Source organism: Chlorocebus sabaeus, chromosome X, assembly GCF_047675955.1.
Source record: "Chlorocebus sabaeus isolate Y175 chromosome X, mChlSab1.0.hap1, whole genome shotgun sequence".
NCBI lineage: Eukaryota > Metazoa > Chordata > Mammalia > Primates > Cercopithecidae > Chlorocebus > Chlorocebus sabaeus.
Genome location: NC_132933.1, coordinates 47,700,075 through 47,724,241, shown reverse-complemented (window position 1 = coordinate 47,724,241; position 24,167 = coordinate 47,700,075). Strand labels below are relative to the sequence as shown.

At 37.5% G+C, this 24,167-nt stretch overlaps 1 protein-coding gene and 1 non-coding gene across 2 annotated transcripts in view; one reads left to right on the top strand and one right to left on the bottom strand.

The window, feature by feature from the left end:
* The window catches only part of IL1RAPL2 (interleukin 1 receptor accessory protein like 2), a 1,280,701-nt gene that overhangs the window by 1,165,226 nt on the left and 91,308 nt on the right, over positions 1 to 24,167 (top strand). The window lies entirely within an intron of this gene.
* LOC119621049 (U6 spliceosomal RNA) lies at positions 11,907 to 12,013 on the bottom strand. Its single transcript, XR_005237575.1, has one exon. It is a non-coding gene; the product is annotated as a U6 spliceosomal RNA (small nuclear RNA).

Sequence of the window (24,167 nt, the reverse complement as noted above, 5' to 3'; positions counted from 1 at the left end):
ATTACTAGAGATAAAGAGAGATACAGCCTAATGCAATAGTATCTGGAGACTTCAACACATCACTGTCAGCATTGGACAGGCCTTCCAGAAAGAAAATCAACAAAGAAACGTTGAATTTAATCTGTACTACAAACCAAATGAGCTTACTGGATATTTACAGAACATTTCATCCAATGGCTGCAGAACACAATTTATTATCTGCAGCACATAGACCATTATCGAGGATAGACCATATGTTCAGCCAAAAAACAAGTCTTAGAACATTCAAAAAAGTTGAAATTATATTCTGAATCTTCTCTGACCACAATGGGATAAAACTATAAATTAATAACAAGAGGAATTTGGGGAACTATAAAAATACATGGAGGCCAGTCTGAGAATCTCAAATATTATAGTTGTCTAATACTTATCAGTTTCTAATTTTTGTCAGCTGATTCATAGAGCAGCTTACTACTTTCAAAAGAGGAACAGCTTGAAAGCCATTCTGCATTCTTTTTCTACTTCCCAGTTGACACCGGAGTTGCTGCAGAGGGTTCCCTTTAAAAGTAGTTTAAAAGTATTCCATAAAATAAATGCAATATTTTTCATCTTTTCTTTCTTTTATTCGCTAAAGATATGGACTTACTTTCAAAGTCTGTTTTCTTCTTTACTGCAAAGTAGATTTGGCAGTCCTGTGCTAGATTCATTCCATTACAAACTTCAGATAAAAGGGCAGCAATAGAAATAGATTATTAAATCACTAGCCAGTTGTCTAATTACACTGTGAAATCAAAAGCATACCTCCTTTATTGTCACTTACAGAAACTTTCCCTATCTTAGCAAAATCTTCAATCAGTGTTTAGATCTCATTCCTTTTCTTCTACACTCTTCCTACTTTATCTTCCACCAAAGCCAGAATTTTCACTGCTCTCATGCTTTTATTCCCCTGTACATCAGAAGTTCTTCCAGTGATACGTACAGAATGCTCATGCTTGTGAGTGGGAATAGCATATGAAAAGCTCTGTTAGCATGACATCTCTTTATGAGCTGATTCCACATCTTAGACAGAACTCTCAGAATCTCCCTTTGCAAAATCTTAGATTTTTACACTGACCTTTATGTTATATGGCTTGCGTTTTGTGTACCTGATCTCTTATTGGATGTGTGACTAATGTGAGTATCATCAACTGATACAAGGAAAGATGCCCAGAATAAACATCGTAGTGCTTTTGAAAAATATGCACACATTATTTGAAACTCCTCCCCTCAAGAGGTGGAGACTAGTTCCCCTCTCTTAGAGTATGGGCTGATCTTAATGCACTTCTAACAAGTAGAGTAAAGCAAAGGCAGGTGTGTGTCACCTTGGCGATTCGATCATAAAAGGTACCGTGTCTTCCTCCTCACCAGCTCTCTCTTAGGTTGTTCAAGCTGAGGGAAATCTATAGCCATGTCATGAGGACATTTAGGTATCCTATGGAGAAGTCTACCATGGTGAGAAACTGAGGCTTCCTGCTAACAGCCATGTAAGTGAGTCATCTTGAAGTGGATCCTGAAGACCTAGTTAAGACTTCAGCCTCCTAAGAGATACTGAACAGAACCAGCTAGCCATACACAAATATCTGACAAACAGAAACTGAAGTAATAAATGTTGATTATTTTAAGTCACTATGTTTTAGGGTATTTTATTACATAGAAATAGGTAACAGGATATTCATAGGTTTTAACAATTAGCCTATCACATCTCTCAAAAATGGTAAAGGGGATTCTCTATATGATACTTACCTATACAATTGACCCTTAAACAACATGTGTTTGAACTCTGTTGGTTCACTTACATGTGAGTTTTCTCCACAAATACATCAGAAAATTTTTGGAGATTTGTGACAATTTGTAAAAACTAGGAGATGAATTGCTTAACCTAGAAATATCAAAACAATAAGAAAAAGTTATGTCATGAATGCACAAAATGTATGTACATCCTAGTCTACTTTATCGTTTACACAAATATACAAAAGTATATTATGAAAAGTTAAAGACCCTGTATCAAAAAAAGTTTAAATTTATCAAAACTTACACAAACACAGACCATACATGGTGCCATTCCCAGTTGAGAGAAATGTAAACAAATGTAAAGATGCAGTATCAAATTATAACTGCATAAAATTAACTGTAGTGTGTACTATACTACTGTAATAATTTTGCAGCTACCTCCTGTTATTGCAGTGAGCTCAGGTATTGCTAGTACCACTTAAAATGCTGTGTGCTGCTAATCATCTTCATGTGAGCAATTCCTCTCTCCCGTAAATTGAGTATCACAGAAAAAAAGGGATCTCTGGTGTTATTCATGTAGTTTTCATTGATTTTAGTGCAATACCATAAGCTTTAGATAATACCATGAGAACCCATATAAATTGCCACGAGTGATGCTGGAAGTGTCCCCAAGAAGCAGAAAAAAGTCTTGACATGACAGGCAAAAGCTGAATTGCTTGTTATGTACCATAGATTGAGGTCTGCAGCTGCAGTTGCCTGCCGTTTGAAGGTAAAATAATTCAGCTTGAAGATTATTGTAAAAAAAAAGAGAGAAAAGAAAATTTGTGAAGCCATTGCTGCAGTTCCACAGCCAGATGCAAAAATGTTGCACTTTTTGAAAAATACCTTTCTAAAGCTTTTAGGTAAGTGCAGGATTGCTCTAAGAAAGGCATACCTATAAACTCTAACACGATTTAAGCAAGTCAAGTCAATATATGACAACTTAATAGGAAGCATACAAAGTTGAAGAATTTAATGCCAGCGAAGGATGGTTTGATAATTTTAGAAAGAGGTTTGGCTTTAAAAATGTCAAGATAACAGGAGAAGCAGCTTTTGACAACCAAGAGGCAGCACAAGTTTCCAGATGCCATTAAGAAAATCATTGAGGAGAAAGGATATCTTCCTCAACAGGTTTTTAATGCAAGTGAAAGTGCCATATTCTGGGGAAAAATGCCACAAAGAACATTTGTTGGTAAGGAAGAGAGGCAAGCACCAGGATTAAAGGCAGGAAGAGACAGGCGAATTCTACTCTTTTGTGTAAATGCAGTCAGGTTTATGATAGGATTGCTCCTATTTATAAAACTGGTAACCCCTGAGCCTTGAAAGGAAAAGATAAATACCAGTTGCCAGTCTGTTGATTGTACAACAAAAAGACCTGGACAATCAATGAAAATCCTTTTTCTGGATTGGCTCCATCAATGCTGAAGTCAAGAAGCACCTTGTCAGTAAGAGACTGCCTTTTAAAGTCCTTTTGATATTGGACAATGCCCCTGACCACCAGATGCCCCTGTGAGTTCAACACCACTGGCATCATAGTGGTCTACTTTCTCCAAAACAGAATATCTCTAATCTAGCCTCTGGATCAGAGGGTCATAACAACCTTTAAGGCTCATTACATACAATACTCTGTGGAAAAGATTGTCAATGCTATGGAAGAAAACCTCCTCAACAGAGAGAGTGTCAGGGAAATCTGGAAGGATCACACCATTAAAGATGCTGTCTTTGTTATAGAAAAAAACCATGAAAACAATCAAGCCCAAGCCAATAAACTTCTGCTAGAGAAAACTGTGTCCAGATATTGTGCATGACTTCACAGGATTTATGAGAGAGCTAATCAAGGAAATGATGAACAAGAGAATACATGTTCTCTTTCTTATGATTTTCTTAATAACATTTTTTCTGTAGCTTAAATTATCAGAATACAGTATATAATGCATGTAGCATATAAAATATGTGCTAACTGATTATGTATGCTACTGATAAGGGACCAGTCAACAGTAGGCTATTAGAAGTAAGTTTTGGGTGAATCAAATTATATGTGGATATCTACCTGCGTGTGTGTGGAGGGGGGGGGGGGGCGGTGGGGATTAGCAGTCCTAACCCCTGCATTGTTCAAGGGCCAACCGTAGTTGATAAATAATCAGTCAAGTCATCAAGCATAGTGGATTTTCATACGTTCACCCTTGTCTTGAATAGTTATAGCCCAAGGAGCTCAGCCTTACATAAAAGGAAATTTTATGAGCCTTTATTTTATGTGTATGTGAGTGTGTGTGTGTGTGTCTGTGTGTGTGTAATTTAAGCCACCTTAACAAAGCATCATATTGTACAGTTTTTCCTCCTATCATTTGGGAAAACGAAAAGCCAACCTACAAGAGAAAACCTGTTACATTTTTATGGATGGAATTTTAAAACACTTGACCTTTTGAAAACTATATTCACGATAATATTATTTAACATTACTTGTTTTTCTGAAAAAGACAAATAACAAGATGTTTTATTTCATTTTGACAGATTAAAAGAGATTAAATTTCACTGTAAATTGTTTACTGAGTGACTGAAATAAAATATTAATTCACGAGCTGGGTATGTGTTTATTGAACTGGATTTTTTTTTTTTTTTTTTTTTTTTTTTTTTTGTCCTTTTAATGGTTTTTCAAAACGGGTTTTTGTTTTTTTGTTTTTTTGTTTTTTTGGTTTTTTTTGCTGTTTTGAGCAAACATGAAGCACAAAATACAGAAATTTTTACTTTCCCCAACTCAAAAACTAATAAAAAACCCACTTAGCTTTATAATTCATTTCAAATCATTTTAAAATTATCTAACATTATTTTAATAGCAAGCTGCAGCTCAAAATTAGTTGATCTCTTTGTGATCTTTACCATGTTTTCAACAATATTTAAATAAAAATAAGATTACTTATTTTTGTGAATTATGTGGATTCCAAAATAAGTTAGAGTAAAAAGCAGGGTGGGTGTTTCTTAACCTTGTACAAAAAAGCAATAAAAGATTTCCCACGTTGATTATTTCTCATTCAGTACGCTTTCTGGGATTCATTGGTTCAAGTTTTCTCTGTCTTCTGCACATGTGCTTCATGTCCCCAAAGTATGTGAAAGGGGTCAATATTTTATATTACTTATGTATAGAAAATCCTGGCTTGTCGCACCCACAATTTCACCCTGGTACCCCATAGTCAAATACCTGAGATTTCATTTCTTAGAAGATAAACTCAAGCATCACATTGTCCTGGTCTTGCTGCACTCTTCTCTCCTTTTTCCACCCAAAGCAATTTTTCTAATTAATTTTTAAATGTTGAGATGACCATTTTACAATCCCATGCAGGTGTAATAGATAATTCAGAAAATCCCATATACTCTTTACCCAGTTTTCCCCAGTGGTAAACTCTTCTAGAGCTACAGCGCAATCTGACAACCAAGATACTAACATTGATACAGTATAACACAGAACAGTTCTATCCTGACAGAAATCCTTCATGTTGCACTTTTATAGTAACACCCATTTCCCTCCCACCACTATCCCCTATTTAACTCCTGGTAACCACTAAACTTCTCTCCATTTCTGTAATTATGTTATTTTGAGAATGTTAAATTTGTATATTTTTCTAAAACTTTTACAGTGTTACATTTTACATTTGAGTCCTCAATCCATTTTGAATAATTTTTATTGTATAACTTGTGAGACTTAGTTCAGGGTTCATTATTTTTTGCCTATGGATGTCCAGTTTTTCTAGCACCATTTGTTGAAAAGCCTATCTTTCCTCCATTGAAGTACTTTTATATTTTTGTAAAAAAATCAGCTGGCAATATTTGTGTGACTCTATTTTTGTGTTTCCTGTTCACACACACACACACACACACACACACACATATATATATATATCTCCACCAGAGCACACAGTCTTGATGACTATAGCTATATAATAAATCTTGAAATCAAATGGAATGATTTTTCCTACCTTTTTTTCGCAATATTGTTTTAGCTATTCTAAGTTCTTTGACTTTTCATATAAATTTAGTGTAATCTTGTCTATATCTAAAAAAAAAAAACTAACTGGAATGTTAATAGTAATGCATTAAACCTTTATAACAATTTGGAGTAAATTGACATCTTTACTATGATGAGTCTTCCAATTCACAAACACACTGTGTCTCTCTAGTTATTTAGATCCTTTTTGATTCATTTATTCAGTGTTCCATATTTTTGGCATACAAGTCCAGCACATGTTTTGTTAATTTACACCTAAGTACTTTATTTTTTCAATGATTCTAAATGACACTATATTTAAAATATTTTTGGGTGTGTGTGTGTATATATATTATATATATATATAATATATATACCCATACATATATACTATATATATAAAAAATATATTTATTTATTCATTTATTTATTTATTTATTTGAGAGAGAGTTTTTGCTCTTTCACCCAGGCTGGAGTGCAATGGTGCAATCTTGGTTCACTGCAACCTCCGCCTCCCGGGTTCAAGCAATCCTCCTGCCTCAGCCTCCTGAGTAGCTGGGATTACAGGCACCCACCACCACGACCCGGTAATTTTTGTATTTTTAGTAGAGATGGTGTTTCACCAGGTGGGCCAGGCTGGTCTCAAACTCCTGACCTCAGGTGATCCACCGGCCTAGGCCTCCCAAAGGGTTAGGATCAAATGCATGAACCACCATACCTGGCTGGTTTTTATATTTTTAATTAGTGTCTATGAATTGATTTCTTAGTTTATAGAAATACAGTTGATTCTTGTATGCTTATATTATATCCTGAAACATTGCTAAACTCTCTTATTAGTTCTAGGAGTTGTTTTTTTTTTTTTTATTTTTTTATAGATTCCCTAGGATTTTCAACATAGACATCATGTCATCTGGAAATAGGGGCAGTTTTATTTCTTTCTCTCCAGTTTGCATGTCTTTTATTCTATTGTTTTGCTTTATTGCACTGGCTAGAACTTCCAACAGTGTATTGACTAAGAGCAGTGATTTTCAGCTGTTGATAAGGGGTCATTTTGCTCTGTCTGCTTTCAAAAATTTGTCTTTGTGTTTAGTTTCTGGAAGTTTAAACATATTGTGTCTTAGTATGGATTTCTTTATGTTTACCCTGTTAGAGGTTCACCCAACTTTTTAAATCTGTAGGTTTATATTTATACCATATATGGAATACTTTTAGGCATTATTTATTTGAGTACCAACATCTTTTCCTTTTCTCCCCAGGACTCCAATGTCTTGAATGTTAAATCTTTTATTGTAGTCACATAGGTCCTAGACTATCCATTTTTTTTTTTCTAGTCTATTTTCTCTCTACTGTCCAGAATGAGTAATTACTATTCTATTTTCAATTCAATGGTTTATTTCATCTTTCCCCTCCATTCTGTTTTTGAGCCCATCTATTGAGCTTTCTATTTCAATTATTGTACTTTTTAATTCTGGAATTTTCATTTGGTTCTTTATATTTCTAATTCTTTGCTGGGACTTTCTATTACTATACTGAGGCTTCCTATTTTTAAACTTGATTCATGTGTCTTCATAATTGTTTGCTGAAGTTTTTTATTACCACTGTTTAAATAATTGCCACATAATTTTAATATCTCTGTCATCTTGGTGTTGGTATCCATTACCTTTGTTCATTTATTTTGAGATTTTCCTATTTTCGGAATAACTACTAGCTTCCAATTTAAACCTAGACGTTTTGTACTATGTTCTTATTTAAACCTTCTATTTTAGCTGGCTTTCTCTAATACTGCTCCATCAGGGAAAATAGGGGAATTAGTTCATTGTTACTAGGTGAAGGTAGAAGCCCAGGTTCCTTATTCAGCTTTCACTGACACCTAAAGTGAGAGTCTCCTAACTACTTCTACATAGGTGAGAGTTCCAGGTTCTTCCATGGTCTCCACTGATACCTTAGTGGAGGTGGCTTTATTATTACTTGGCAATTGTGAAAGGCCTCCTCCGACAGAACCCCTGTGGGGAGTAGAGGGATGTCTCATTACAGCTGAGTCAGGGTAGAAGTCCAGACTTCTCACATGGTGTCTCACACAGATACTGCAAAAGGGCAAGAAGAATGTGATTCTCATTAACAACAAGCGGGGATTAAAGTCTTAGCTTTCTATTTGGCCATCTCTGATACCATCCCAATGGCGTGCTAGACAACTTGTTACAGCATCCTAAGAGTGAATGTCTAGGCTCTCCAATTATCCTTTGCTGGCATGGGCAGGGGTGGTACCATATTTTTTTTCTGTGATGTTTGGTTGGACTATAATAATTATTGTCCAAAAGCTTTCTATCTTTCTAGGCTTCCCCTTTTTTAGCCTTTTAGATAGGAAGAGCAGGTCTTTGTTGGGCTTTTTATGTCTGTGACTATTGCCATTTCTGGGTTTCTGGCTTATTCAGCAACAACTCTGGTTTATATGAGACACAAAGAAGACCCAGGGACCTAACCACTGTGTCATTCCTTGTGTCCTGTAGTCCTTAGCCCGTCTGCCTTCTTATTCCTGTTTATCAGCATCATCTTATGTTTGCTTTATACATAATATCCAGATAGCTTAGTTGTACCTCGTGGGACAAAATAGGATAAATTATAGTAACTCTATCTTCCCAGAAGCATAAGGCTTTATTTTTAGTTTTAGTTTCAGTTCTGGGGTACATATGCAGTATGCGAAAGTTTGTAACATAGGTAAACGTGTGCCATGATGGTTTGCTGGACCTATCAACCCATCACCTAGTTATTAAGCCCAACATGCATTAGCTATTTTTCCTAATACTCTCCCTCCCCCCACCCCACCCGCTGACAGGCCCCAGTGTGTTTTTTGCCTCCCTGTGTCCATGTGTACTCATTGTTCTGCTGTTACTTATAAATGAGAACATTTGGTGTTTGGTTTTCTGTTCCTGCATTAGTTTGCTGAGAATTATGGCTTCCAGCTTCATCCATGTCCCTGCAAAGGACATGATCTCATTACTTTTTGTGACTGCATAGTATTCCACGGTATATATGTACTACATTTTCTTTATCCAGTCTACCATTGATGGACATTTGGGTTGACTTCATGTCTTTGCTATTGTGAATAGTGCTGCAATAAACATACACATGCACGTATCTTTGTATAGAATCATTTATATTTCTTTGGGTATCTACCCACTAATGGGATTGCTGGGTCAAATGGTATTTCTCGTTCTAGATCTTTGAGGAATTGCCACACCATCTTCCACAATGGTGGAACTAATTTACATTACCACCAACAGTGTAAAAGTGTTCCTCTTTCTCTGCAACCTCGCCAGCATCTGTTGTTTCTTGACTTTTTAATAATGGCCATTCTGACAGGTATAAGATGGTATCTCATTGTGGTTGTGATTTGTATTTCTCTAACAATCAGTGATATTGATCTTTTTTTTCATATGTTTATTGACTGCATGAATGTCTTCTTTTCAGAAGTGTCTGTTCATGTTCTTTGCCTGTTTTTTAATGGGGTCGTTTGTTTTTACCTCATAAATTTGAGTTCCTTGTAGATTCTGGATATTAGACCTTTGTCAAATGGATAAATTGAAAAAATTTCTCCCACTCTGTAGGTTGCCTGTTCGTTCTAATGATAGTTTCTTTTTCTGTGCAGAACTTATTAGTTTAATTAGATCCCATTTATCAATTTTTGCTTTTATTGCAATTGCTTATGGTTATTTCATCATGACATCTTTGCCCATGTCTATTTCCTGAATGTTATCGCATAGATTTTCTTCTAGGGTTTTTATAGTTTTGACTTTTACATTTAAGTCTTTAATCCATCTTGAGTTAATTTTTTAATAAAGTATGAGGAAGGAGTCCAGTCTCAATTTTGAGCAAATGGATAGCCAGTTCTCCCACACCATTTATTAAATGAGGGATTATTTCCCCATTGCTTCTTTTTGTGACATTTGTCAAAGATCAGATGGTTGTAGATGTGCAATCTTATTTCTGAGTTCTCTATTCTGTTCCATTGGTCTGTGTCTGTTTTTGTACCATTAACATGCTGTTTTGGTTATTGTAGCCTTACAGTTTAGTATAAAGTCTGGTAGCATGCGGGCGCCTGTAGTCCCAGCTACTCGGGAGGCTGAGGCAGGAGAATGGCGTGAACCCGGGAGGCGGAGCTTGCAGTGAGCTGAGATCCGGCCACTGCCCTCCAGCCTGGGTGACAGAGCGAGACTCCGTCTCAAAAAAAAAAAAAAAAAAAAAATGTCTGGTAGCATGATGCCTCCAGCATTGTTCCTTTTGCTTAGGATTGTCATGGCTATATGGGCTCTTTTTGGTTCCATAAAAAATTTGAAATAGTTTTTTTTTTTTTTAATTCTGTGAAGAATTTCAATGGTAGTTTAATGGGAATAACATTGAATCTATAAATTACTTTGGGCAGTATGGTCATTTTCATGATATTGGTTCTTCCTTTCCATGAGCATGGAACATTTTTTCATTTGTTTGTATCCTCTCTGGTTCCCTTGAGCAGTGGTTTGTAGTTCTCCTTGAAAACGAACTTCACTTCCCTTGTTAGCTGTATTCCTAGGTATTTTATTCTTTTTGTAGCAATTGTGAATGTGGGTTCATTCATGATTTGGCTCTCTGCTTGCCTGTTGTTGGTGTATGGGAATGCTTGTGACTTCTGCACATTGATTTTGTATCCTGAGAATTTGCTGAAGTTGCTTATCAGCTTAAGAAGCTTTGGGGCTGAGATGATGGTGTTTTCTAGATATAGGATCATGTCACCTGCAAACAAAGACATTTTGATTTCCCCCCTTCCTATATGAATACCCTTTATTTATTTCTCTTGCCTGGTTGCCCTGGCCGGAACTTCCAATACTATGTTGAATAGGAGTGGTGAGAGAGAGCATCTTTGTCTTGTGCCAGTTTTCAAGGGGAATGCTTCCAGCATTTGCCCATTCAATATAATATTGGCTGTGGGTTTGTCATAAATGGCTCTTATGATTTTGAGGTATGTTCCTTCAATACCTAGTTTACTGAGAGTTTTTGACATGAAGGGATGTTCAATTTTATTGAAGGCCTTTTCTGCATCTATTGAGATAATCATGTGGTTTTTGTCTTCAGATCTATTTATGTGATGAATTATATTTATTGATTTGCATATGTTGAACAAGACTTGCATCCTGGGAATGAAGCCAACTTGATCGTGGTGGATAAGTTGCATGATGTGCTGCTGGATTTGGTTTGCCGCATTTTATTGAGAATTTTTGCATCAATATTCATCAGGGATATTGGCCTGAAGTTTTCTTTTTTTGTTGTATCTCTGCCAGGTTTTGGTATCAGGATGATGCTGGCCTCATATAAAGAGTTAGAGAGGGGTCCTTCTTTTTCAATTATTTGGAATAGTTTCAGAAAACATGGTACCAACTCCTTTTTATATTTCTGGTAGAATTCAGCTGTAAATCCAACTGGTCTTGCACTTTCTTTGGTTGGTAAGCTATTTATGATTGCCTTAATTTTGGAACTTATTATTGGTCTATTGAGGGATTCAACCTCTTCCTGGTTCAGTCTTTTTTTTTTTTTTTTTTTCTTTTTTTTTTCCAGTTTTCTTTTTTTTTTTAATTTTTTTTAATTTTTTTAATTTTTTATTATTATACTTTGAGTTCTAGGGTACATGTGCATAACGTGCAGGTTTGTTACATACGTATACTTGTGCCATGTTGGTGTGCTGCAGCCATCAACTCGTCAGCACCCATCAACTCGTCATTTACATCAGGTATAACTCCCAGTGCAATCCCTCCCCCCTCCCCCCTCCCCATGATAGGCCCCGGTGTGTGATGTTCCCCTTCCCAAGTCCAAGTGATCTCATTGTTCAGTTCCCACCTATGAGTGAGAACATGCGGTGTTTGGTTTTCTGTTCTTGTGATAGTTTGCTAAGAATGATGGTTTCCAGCTGTATCCATGTCCCTACATGGGAGGGTGTATGTGTCCAGGAATTACCTGTTTTCTTTAGATTTTCTACTTTATTTGCATAGATCTGTTTATAGTATTATCTGATGGTTGTTTATATTTCTGTGGGTCAGTGGTGATGTCCACTTATTCATTTTTTATTGTGTCTGTTTGATTATTCTCTCTTTTCTTCTTTATTAGTCTAGCTAAAAATATGGAACACTTAATGAATTTGCGTGACATCCTTGTGCAGGGGCCATGGTAATCTTCTCTGTATTGTACCAATTTTAGTATATGTGCTATCAAAGCGAGCACAGCATAAGGCTTCTAAAACCATTTTTAAAATAAAAATTGTGTCCAGTTGGGTACCTCTTCCACTGGTAGAAAGTAATGAGCTCACTTAAGATCACTGAAACATCACAGGAAAGACTAGAGCTCATTCACAGTAGCTTCCATCTCATCGTAGTTTGATGCAGTCTGTTGGTAATGATAAATATTTTTCTAGACACAATTTCTCTTGATTGGTTAGCTGAAAGGCAGGAAAGCTTTTCAGTCTCCCTATGTGGACTGAGCTGATTGTGAAGAGACCACAGAAAACTTATCTTTTCCTTGATGGCATCAGACTCAATAGAATCTACTTAGGGACCGTACACAGGAAAGCAAGATGGGGCTAACTAAAGTAATGTAGGAAAAAAGTATTCTCTTGTACCTGATGATCCCCCTTTGGCAAAGGGGAATCTCTGTCACTTAAATATCTATGTCTCTAAAGGAACCTGCTAAAGGTTACTGCTAAATATTGGGAAATTGGTTTTACCATTAGATTTTTGCTTGATACTACATTGCAGGGGCTGCTTCCCAAGGCACAAAAGTGTTAGATAAATGTTTTCCTCAATAATTACACAGTAACAACTGAATGTGTAACTACATGACACCTTGTCAAAACTCAATAATAATTACATAGTACTTTCGTTTTCCTCAACTAGTGCTAATATATCAGAGAAACAGGTATACTAAATCATAATGCTTTAGTGATGACATATTTATTTACTAAATCATCAAGTATGACATGAAATTTCTTCTTAAGTTATATTTAACAAGATACATAGTAATTTCATTATTTTCTGCTGTTTGCTATGTGAAGTAAACCTCCAAATTTTTAAAGTTTCAAGTGTCTCTTGTGGTTGTTATTATTCTTGTTTTTGTCAGATCAAAGAAAATGTCACCTGTTCTAGCAGTTGCTGAGAAATTGACCCTCTTTGCATGAAATGTAAGCACTGGATCTCATAGGACAAGTAAAACTTCTTTTTTTTTTTCTTTTTTTTTTTTATTTATTATTATACTTTAAGTTGTAGGGTACATGTGCATAACGTGCAGGTTTCTTTAACTTGATTATTTTATTCAATAAGTCTCTATACTGCACATTCTAAAGCTCACACTACTTTGCTCATTCTGTGTTACTTAAACTTCTGTAATTTCCTCTACTCCTAATCACCAGACTGTATAGAACAAACAAAGATAAATACTTGCATTAAGTTGCAGACAACTTTAACAATCTGATTTTACAAAAGTCAGAAAGTAATTGTTTTTCCTGGTGATCCTTATTTGAAATGAAGCAGTTCAATGGCAGGCAAACAGCATTGTTGACACACTAAGCCAAGGTCTCTCAATCTCAGTACTAAACATTCAGAATCTGAAAGATTTTTTTGGTGGAAGAAGGGGCTGTCCTGTGCTGTTTAGTAGTACACCATTGGCCTTTACCAGCTAAATGTCAGTAGCATTTCCCACCAGTTGTCACAACCAAAAATGGCTCCAGACATTACCAAATGTACCCTAGGGGGCCAAAATTATCCCTAGTATGTATACTCTAAAAAAAGATTAAATGGAAGTTAAATAACGTTCTGATGGAGATTGCAGTATAGTCAAATTCTACCACATATTAGCCCATTAATGAAGTGAAGTTATTCCAGAAGAACATTTCCTGAGAAGAAAGCTGTATCCCCTGCCCATTTGTAGTTAAGTGCCAATAGGGAGTTTATGTCACCTCCTGAAGGCCCAATTCTTTGCCTGATATAAAAAGTATGGTTACATTATCCTGTGCCTAGAAACTAAAACCAAGAGATGTTGGTAAATGTATAGGGAATACAGGTGAATAATTAAAAAAGAGAAAAAACATAAACAATACATAAATATTAGTCTGTAAGATTCAGTACTGACATAACATATGAGTAACACATGAGCAATAAACTTTTTAAAAAGTCTTGTGAGTACATAGTAGGTGTATATATTGTGGGGTACATGAGATGTTTTGATACAGGCATGCAATGACTAATAATCAAATCATCGAAAATGGGGTATTCATCCCCTCAAGCATTTTTCCTTTGTGTTACAAACAATCCAGTTATACTCATTTAGTCATTTTAACTGTACAATAAATTATTTTTACTTGTAATCACCCTGTTGTGTTATCAAATACTAGGCCTTATTTATTCTTTCTAACTACTTTTTGTATCCATTAACCATCCCCATCCCCCACAACCCCCATTACCCTTCCTAGCCTCTGTAAATCACTCTTCTACTCAGATGAACCGTACATTTAATGGAAAATGTACACACTCACCTTGCATTTTATAGAAGACCTGGAGCTCATAGCTGTTCTTTAGATTATAAGTCTATTGCAACTGATTTTTTTTTTGTCTTTTCCTGACTTCTGAATAGTTGATACTAGGAGTCAATAGGGTAATAGCCAAAGTTTAAGATCAAAAGCCTCTGATAGTTGAAATTGCAACCCCCACCCAATCCCTGTGGAGAGTCCTAAGGAGATACCAGGTCTTATCAGAGAGCAACAACTCTCTTGTCTGTCTTTGGCAAACTAGCGAGTAACAAAGGCCAATTTATATTGCATAGAACTAAAACATATTATAATTTTCTATAACAAGGTGAAGCATTAGTTTTAAAATATGTATGCACAATCAAGAAAAAATGGTGCATAAGTGAAAAAGGCAAGGTACTATTTGGTTAGGGGATGGATTACAGCCTCCAAATATGTCAAGGAATGGCTTGCAGAAAAGTTCTTCTCTTGTTTTATACTATCATGTGATAGGCAAAGTCATTTCTTAATTACTCTTCACAGCTTCTAATCCCCTAGACTTGTTTACTATATGGAATCATAATGAAAGATGCAAGAACAACAAGCTATGACACTATAATGACACTTGAGGCTGTACTTAAGTTATAATCCAAGTTATATGTCATGGCAGATCAAGCACTTCTTTTGTAAATACTTTTTGTTAAATCATAAAGTTCCATACTAGGGGGAACATAATTAACTCTATGATCTAAATTTAGAAAGATAACCAGGAATTAAATATCCTGTTGAAAGTTTATTTTCAGAACAAGGTAAAATCATGACTTTCATACAGACACAAAAATTGATTAAAGATTTATTTTATTCATATGGTATGAGGGAACCAGGCCGATATTATAACTGGTTCAAAATAAAATTCAAAAGAGTTAAAATTTGTATGGAGTAGAGGAACATTGACAAATGGAGACAAAACTGGTTTTTCCAAGGTGAAGTGGAGGAGCCAAATGTCCAACAGACAGAGTAGAATTTATGTATCAGTTACCTTCAACTTACAAGGAGTTGCAAAATAATTCAGACAAGGAACAATGAACAATGAACAGAACAATGATTTTGCTTAAATCAGGCCTAAAGGATACACTAGAGATGATGTATCATTTCCCACAGAAACATCAATTTTTACTAAAATTCCCCTACTTTTTGATCAAAAAAGCCTGAAAATTATCTTGATCAAAAAATAAAACATATCATTAGACTGGATCTAATTATTTATGAAGGTGCAGCAAGTGTGCTAATTTGCCATATGAACCTTCTTAAGTTTATTTTGATGGACGTTTTCATAAAGAATCTCAGATTGGACTTTTAAAAGCTCCTTATTACGTGTGGACCTGAGACTAGGAAACAAGGATTTTGCCAATAGTACCTACAAATATGGGTGAATTTCTTTCTTTCTTTTTTCTTTTTTTCTTTTTTTTTTTGAGACAGAGTCTCACTCTGTCACCCAGGCTGGAGTGCAGTGGTATGATCTCAGCTCACTGCAACCTCCACCTCCCAGGTTCAAGCGATTCTCCTCCTCAGCCTCCCAAGTAACTGGGACTACAGGCACCCGCCACCATGCCTGGTTAATTTTTTCTATTTTTAGTAGTGACACGGTTTCACCATGTTAGCCAGGATGGTCTAGATCTCCTGACCTCATGGTCCGCCTGCCTCGTCCTCCCAAAGTGTTGGGATTATAGGCGTGAATCACCACACCTGGCCAGAATTTCTTTCTTTTTAAGGTTTTCAAAACATCCTAAAGTCCTTGACTTGCCAGAAAGCGACCTTCCTTACTCATCTGTAAGTCTGAGAACCCTGGAAGCCAGGTACCATTCCAGTTTTCCCAAGTTTACTTTGTAAGCATTGGCTTTATAAAGTCAGCTTTGGTGCTTTAAAAGTATCTGTTCATATCTAATTGAACAAGCATAATTTTCACCTATACCATCCTAGGCAAGTCCTTGGTTCTACAACAGATGTTTCCAATTATTCTCCAATAAAAGGAGAATAAATTCTTACTGCAACTATGCAAATCACTACATTGCTAGGAAAATAAAAATATTCAATAAGAGTTTCTGAATTCTGAAGGGCTCAACAAGGAGAATAAAATACCATTTATAAATATTTCATTTCAGTTTATAAAAGTAGAGTCTACTAAATTATTATGAGTTATAGTGTAAAGGTACAAAAGTGTGATACCTTTCCTCACCAATCATAAGGGTAACAGGCAAGACTCCTATAACAAAAGATAGGTTAACAAGAGACAAGCATGACAAATTTATTTAATCAAAATTGTACATGACACAGGAGCCTTCAGAAATGAGGACCCCCAAACCTAGAGGAAGCTGCCCATATACTTAGGTTCAATAAAGAATGTATAGCCATGTAGAAATGTGATTAGACAAAAGAGTATGACCTAATGGTAATAGATTGAGTGCGGGGATCCAGCAAGGCCTATCTGTTCAGAGACCGGTTGATCTCTCTGTGTAGCATTCCTTCTTCCTCAGTATGAGACATGACCCCTCTGGAATGAAGGTCTTCAAGGAAAAGGGGAGCAGGGAGAGAGTTACCTTTCTAGGTTTAATGGCTTGCTTTTGGGGAGAGGGTTTCTAGTTTTCATGACCCTCTTTGGAGAAGAGGAATTCTGGGTTCCATGACTTGCTTTGTGGGAGAATGAGGAGGAGGAGACAGGAGAATGTAAGAAGATCAGAAAGACCTTGTTTCTGAGGCCTTTCTAGTTTCCTTCAGTTCAAAGTACTGAGTATGCCAAGGTGTCATATTTTGTGGTATCATGTTCTGAGCCCCAACAGTAGCGTAAAAGACAAAGGACTTCCTTATACATCTTGAAAATGAAACATTAAAACATCAACAATATTCTTTAAAAATTTACATCATGGGCCAGGCACAGTGGTGCGTGCCTGTAATCCTAGCACTTTGGGAGGCCAAGGCAGGTGGATCACCTGAGGTCAAGAGTTCAAGACCAGAGGGGGCGGAGCAAGATGGCCGAATAGGAACAGCTCCAGTCTCCAACTCCCAGCGCGAGCGACACAGAAGACCGGTGATTTCTGCATTTTCAACTGAGGTACTGGGTTCATCTCACTGGGGAGTGCCAGACGATCGGTGCTGGTCAGCTGCTGCAGCCAGACCAGCGAGAGCTGAAGCAGGGCGAGGCATTGCCTCACCTGGGAAGCGCAAGGGGGAAGGGAATCCCTTTTCCTAGCCAGGGGAACTGAGACACACAACACCTGGAAAATCGGGTAACTCCCACCCCAATACTGCGCTTTAAGCAAACAGGCACACCAGGAGATCATATCCCACACCTGGCAGGGAGGGTCCCACACCCACAGAGCCTCCCTCATTGCTAGCACAGCCGTCTGTGATCTACCAGCAAGGCAGCAGTGAGGCTGGGAGAGGGGCGCCCGCCATTGCTGAGGCTTAAGTAGGTAAACAAAGCTGCTGGGAAGCTCGAACTGGGTGGAGCTCACAGCAGCTTAAGGAAACCTGCCTGTCTCTGTAGACTCCACCTCTGGGGACAGGGCACAGTAAACAATAACAAACGCAGCAGAAAGCTCTGCAGACGCAAACGACTCTGTCTGACAGCTTTGAAGAGAGCAGTGGATCTCCCAACACGGACGGAGGTTGAGATCTGAGAAGGGACAGACTCCCTGCTCAAGTGGGTCCCTGACCCCTGAGTAGCCTAACTGGGAGACATCCCCCACTAGGGGCAGTCTGACACCCCACACCTAACAGGGTGGAGTACACCCCTGAGAGGCAGCTTCCAAAGCAAGAATCAGACAGGTACACTCGCTGTTCAGAAATATTCTATCTTCTGCAGCCTCTGCTGCTGATACCCAGGCAAACAGGGTCTGGAGTGGACCTCAAGCAATCTCCAACAGACCTACAGCTGAGGGTCCTGACTGTTAGAAGGAAAACTATCAAACAGGAAGGACACCTACACCAAAACCCCATCAGTACATCACCATCATCAAAGACCAGAGGCAGATAAAACCACAAAGATGGGGAAAAAGCAAGGCAGAAAAGCTGGAAATTCAAAAAATAAGAGTGCATCTCCCCCGGCAAAGGAGCGCAGCTCATCGCCAGCAATGGATCAAAGCTGGACAGAGAATGACTTCGACGAGATGAGAGAAGAAGGCTTCAGTCCATCAAATTTCTCAGAGCTAAAGAAGGAATTACGTACCCAGCGCAAAGAAACTAAAAATCTTGAAAAAAAAAGTGGAAGAATTGATGGCTAGAGTAATTAATGCAGAGAAGGTCATAAACGAAATGAAAGAGATGAAAATCATGACACGAGAAATACGTGACAAATGCACAAGCTTCAGTAACCAACTCAATCAACTGGAAGAAAGAATGTCAGCGATGGAGGATCAAATGAATGAAATGAAGCGAGAAGAGAAACCAAAAGAAAAAAGAAGAAAAAGAAATGAACAAAGCCTGCAAGAAGTATGGGATTATGTAAAAAGACAATATCTACGTCTGATTGGGGTGCCTGAAAGTGAGGGGGAAAATGGAACCAAGTTGGAAAACACTCTTCAGGATATCATCCAGGAGAACTTCCCCAACCTAGTAGGGCAGGACAACATTCAAATCCAGGAAATACAGAGAACGCCACAAAGATACTCCTCGAGAAGAGCAACTCCAAGACACATAATTGCCAGATTCACCAAAGTTGAAATGAAGGAAAAAATCTTAAGGGCAGCCAGAGAGAAAGGTTGGGTTACCCACAAAGGGAAGCCCATCAGACTAACAGCAGATCTCTCGGCAGAAACTCTTCAAGCCAGAAGAAAGTGGGGGCCAATATTCAACATTCTTAAAGAAAAGAATTTTAAACCCAGAATTTTATATCCGGCCAAACTAAGTTTCATAAGTGAAGGAGAAATAAAATCCTTTACAGATAAGCAAATGCTTAGAGATTTTGTCACCACTAGGCCTGCCTTACAAGAGACCCTGAAGGAAGCACTAAACGTGGAAAGGAACAACCAGTACCAGCCATTGCAAAAACATGCCAAAATGTAAAGACCATCAAGGCTAGGAAGAAACTGCATCAACTAACGAGCAAAATAACCAGTTAATATCATCATGGCAGGATCAAGTTCACACATAACAATCTTAACCTTAAATGTAAATGGACTAAATGCTCCAATTAAAAGACACAGACTGGCAAACTGGATAAAGAGTCAAGACCCATCAGTCTGCTGTATTCAGGAGACCCATCTCACACGCAGAGACATACATAGGCTCAAAATAAAGGGATGGAGGAAGATTTACCAAGCAAATGGAGAGCAAAAAAAAAGCGGGGGTTGCAATACTAGTCTCTGATAAAACAGACTTTAAACCATCAAAGATCAAAAGAGACAAAGAAGGCCATTACATAATGGTAAAGGGATCAATTCAACAGGAAGAGCTAACTATCCTAAATATATATGCACCCAATACAGGAGCACCCAGATTCATAAAGCAAGTCCTTAGAGACTTACAAAGAGACTTAGACTCCCATACAATAATAATGGGAGACTTCAACACTCCACTGTCAACATTAGACAGATCAATGAGACAGAAAGTTAACAAGGATATCCAGGAATTGAACTCATCTCTGCAGCAAGCAGACCTAATAGACATCTATAGAACTCTCCACCCCAAATCAACAGAATATACATTCTTCTCAGCACCACATCATACTTACTCCAAAATTGACCACGTAATTGGAAGTAAAGCACTCCTCAGCAAATGTACAAGAACAGAAATTATAACAAACTGTCTCTCAGACCACAGTGCAATCAAACTAGAACTCAGGACTAAGAAACTCAATCAAAACCGCTCAACTACATGGAAACTGAACAACCTGCTCCTGAATGACTACTGGGTACATAACGAAATGAAGGCAGAAATAAAGATATTCTTTGAAACCAATGAGAACAAAGATACAACATACCAGAATCTCTGGGACACATTTAAAGCAGTGTGTAGAGGGAAATTTATAGCACTAAATGCCCACAAGAGAAAGCAGGAAAGATCTAAAATTGACACTCTAACATCGCAATTAAAAGAACTAGAGAAGCAAGAGCAAACACATTCGAAAGCTAGCAGAAGGCAAGAAATAACTAAGATCAGAGCAGAACTGAAGGAGACAGAGACACAAAAAACCCTCCAAAAAATCAATGAATCCAGGAGTTGGTTTTTTGAAAAGATCAACAAAATTGACAGACCACTAGCAAGACTAATAAAGTAGAAAAGAGAGAAGAATTAAATCGATGCAATTAAAAATGATAAAGGGGATATCACCACCGACCCCACAGAAATACAAACTACCATCAGAGAATACTATAAACACCTCTACGCAAATAAACTGGAAAATCTAGAAGAAATGGATAATTTCCTGGACACTTACACTCTTCCAAGACTAAACCAGGAAGAAGTGGAATCCCTGAATAGACCAATAGCAGGCTCTGAAATTGAGGCAATAATTAATAGCCTACCAACCAAAAAAAGTCCAGGACCAGATGGATTCACAGGTGAATTCTACCAGAGGTACAAGGAGGAGTTGGTACCATTCCTTCTGAAACTATTCCAATCAATAGAAAAAGAGGGAATCCTCCCTAACTCGTTTTATGAGGTCAACATCATCCTGATACCAAAGCCTGGCAGAGACACAACAAAAAAAAGAGAATTTTAGACCAATATCCCTGATGAACATTGATGCAAAAATCCTCAATAAAATACTGGCAAAGCAGATTCAGCAACACATCAAAAAGCTTATCCACCATGATCAAGTGGGCTTCATCCCTGGGATGCAAGGCTGGTTCAACATTCGCAAATCAATAAACATAATCCAGCATATAAACAGAACCAAAGACAAGAACCACATCATTATCTCAATAGATGCAGAAAAGGCTTTTGACAAATTTCAACAGCCCTTCATGCTAAAAACGCTCAATAAATTCAGTATTGATGGAACGCACCTCAAAATAATAAGAGCTATTTATGACAAACCCGCAGCCAATATCATACTGAATGGGCAAAAACTGGAAAAATTCCCTTTGAAAACTGGCACAAGACAGGGATGCCCTCTCTCACCACTCCTATTCAACATAGTGTTGGAAGTTCTGGCTAGGGCAATCAGGCAAGAGAAAGAAATCAAGGGGATTCAGTTAGGAAAAGAAGAAGTCAAATTGTCCCTGTTTGCAGATGACATGATTGTATATTTAGAAAACCCCATCATCTCAGCCCAAAATCTCCTTAAGCTGATAAGCAACTTCAGCAAAGTCTCAGGATACAAAATTAATGTGCAAAAATCACAAGCATTTTTATACACCAGTAACAGACAAACAGAGAGCCAAATCATGAATGAACTTCCATTCACAATTGCTTCAAAGAGAATAAAATACCTAGGAATCCAACTTACAAGGGATGTAAAGGACCTCTTCAAGGAGAACTACAAACCACTGCTCAGTGAAATCAAAGAGGACACAAACAAATGGAAGAACATACCATGCTCATGGATAGGAAGAATCAATATCGTGAAAATGGCCATACTGCCCAAGGTAATTTATAGATTCAATGCCATCCCCATCAAGCTACCAATGAGCTTCTTCACAGAATTGGAAAAAACTGCTTTAAAGTTCATATGGAACCAAAAAAGAGCCCGCATCTCCAAGACAATCCTAAGTCAAAAGAACAAAGCTGGAGGCATCACGCTACCTGACTTCAAACTATACTACAAGGCTACAGTAACCAAAACAGCATGGTACTGGTACCAAAACAGAGATATAGACCAATGGAACAGAACAGAGTCCTCAGAAATAATACCACACATCTACTGCCATCTGATCTTTGACAAACCTGAGAGAAACAAGAAATGGGGAAAGGATTCCCTATTTAATAAATGGTGCTGGGAAAATTGGCTAGCCATAAGTAGAAAGCTGAAACTGGATCCTTTCCTTACTCCTTATACGAAAATTAATTCAAGATGGATTAGAGACTTAAATGTTAGACCTAATACCATAAAAATCCTAGAGGAAAACCTAGGTAGTACCATTCAGGAGATAGGCATGGGCAAAGACTTCATGTGTAAAACACCAAAAGCAACAGCAGCAAAAGCCAAAATTGACAAATGGGATCTCATTTAACTAAAGAGCTTCTGCACAGCAAAAGAAACTACCGTCAGAGTGAACAGGCAACCTATAGAATGGGAGAAAATTTTTGCAATCTACTCATCTGACAAAGGGCTAATATCTAGAACCTACAAAGAACTCAAACAAATTTACAAGAAACAAACAAACAACCCCATCAAAAAGTGGGCAAAGGATATGAACAGACGTTTCTCAAAAGAAGACATTCATACAGCCAACAGACACATGAAAAAATGCTCATCATCACTGGCCATCAGAGAAATGCAAATCAAAACCACAATGAGATACCATCTCACACCAGTTAGAATGGCAATCATTAAAAAGTCAGGAAACAACAGGTGCTGGAGAGGATGTGGAGAAATAGGAACACTTTTACACTGTTGGGGGGATTGTAAACTAGTTCAACCATTATGGAAAACAGTATGGCGATTCCTCAAGGATCTAGAACTAGATGTACCATATGACCCAGCCATCCCATTACTGGGTATATACCCAAAGGATTATAAATTATGCTGCTATAAAGACACATGCACACATATGTTTATCACAGTACTATTCACAATAGCAAAGACTTGGAATCAACCCAAATGTCCATCAGTGACAGATTGGATTAAGAAAATGTGGCACATATACACCATGGAATACTATGCAGCCATAAAAAAGGATGAGTTTGTGTCCTTTGTAGGGACATGGATGCAGCTGGAAATCATCATTCTTAGCAAACTATCACAAGAACAGAAAACCAAACACCGCATGTTCTCACTCATAGGTGGGAACTGAACAATGAGATCACTTGGACTCGGGAAGGGGAACATCACACACCGGGGCCTATCATGGGGAGGGGGGAGGGGGGAGGGATTGCATTGGGAGTTATACCTGATGTAAATGACGAGTTGATGGGTGCAGCACACCAACATGGCACAAGTATACATATGTAACAAACCTGCACGTTATACACATGTACCCTACAACTTAAAGTATAATAATAATAAATAAATTTAAAAAAAAAAAAAAAGAAAAAGAGTTCAAGACCAGCCTGGCCAACATGGCGAAACCCTCTCTCTGCTATAAATGCAAAAATTAGCTGGGTGTGGTGGCAGATGCCTATAATCCCAACTACTCGAGAGGCTGAGGCAGGAGAATTGCTTGAACCGAGGGGCAGAGGGTGCAGTGAGCCGAGATGGCACCATTTTACTCCAGCCTGGGCGAAAGAGCAAAACTCTGTCTCAAAGAAAAAAAATTACATCATAGCATTCAGTCTTATATAATTATTCTTGCTCCATAAGATCTTGTATTAGCAGACGCCGATACCCAAAAGTACATGTCATAATCCTTTTCCATGTGACTCTGAGACAGTCATCCTTTTTTAATGATGAAGCACTGAGGACTGTAGTTGATTGCATATGCTTTCAAGAAAGGATCAGAGTAAAACAAACAAACAAAAATATCTAGGACAAAGACTATGGTTAGTTATTACTAATAGTTTTCAAAAGTGAAAGGTCTAATGAGCACTTGTTGTAAGAAAAATGCAGCTGACAATAAAATTTGGTTGTTTCTTTGACATGCAAAACAGGATAGTTAAGGCTGTCAAAAAAAGTTTTAGACAAAATAATTATAAACAGTGATTAAATCTATTATTAAAGAAGATAGCGAACATTACATCTAAATTATAAAAATAGATGAATATATCATTTACAGAGAAAAAATC